Source organism: Morone saxatilis, unplaced genomic scaffold (assembly GCF_004916995.1).
Source record: "Morone saxatilis isolate NCDOM2014 unplaced genomic scaffold, NCSU_SB_2.0 Contig20, whole genome shotgun sequence".
In the NCBI taxonomy this organism is placed as follows: Eukaryota; Metazoa; Chordata; class Actinopteri; family Moronidae; genus Morone; species Morone saxatilis.
This window is the reverse complement of record NW_023339763.1, coordinates 19648184-19648759: the sequence shown is the minus strand read 5'-3', so window position 1 is coordinate 19648759 and position 576 is coordinate 19648184. Positions and strand designations below refer to the sequence as shown.

Genomic DNA, 576 nt, shown 5'->3' with positions numbered 1-576 from the left:
AATTAAATTAAATTTCTATTGTCATTTAGTACAATGTACAGGCACATAATAAACTCATCTGGCTGCACCTTCACAAAGATAAAACATATATATACAACTTCTTGTTGTACATACTTACATTGAACAATATTTGAATATTTAAGAATTAAAGTTAGGTTATTATTCACAGCAGCGTGCTATTACACTATATGTCTTAAACCATGTTTGGAGGAAATCTTTTTTGAAATAATTATTTATTGGGCTTTTTTATGCATTTATTTGGAAAGTTACAGCTGTAGATAGACAGGAAATTGGGGGGAGAAAGAGACGCCAACACGGAATCGAATCTGGGCCACTGCGATTAGGACTCATCCTCAGTACATTTGTACTGGGTTGCAAGCTCTACCAGGTGAGCTACTGGAGCGTCCCCTGGAGGGGATCTTTAAAGTAAAAAATATAACATGTTTGGGAACGTCACTGTGAAACCTTTGACCACTAGTGGCGCTGCAGAGGAATGTTTTGATGAACAAGCTCTTGTATTGTCTGTACAGTATAGCAGTGATTCCCAACTTATGGGTTGGGACCCCCACTAGGGGT

At 37.8% G+C, this 576-nt stretch overlaps 1 protein-coding gene across 3 annotated transcripts in view; it reads right to left on the bottom strand.

Annotated features, from left to right (window-relative positions):
- Positions 1 to 576, bottom strand: part of trpv1 (transient receptor potential cation channel, subfamily V, member 1) — a 12218-nt gene that overhangs the window by 7082 nt on the left and 4560 nt on the right. The window lies entirely within an intron of this gene.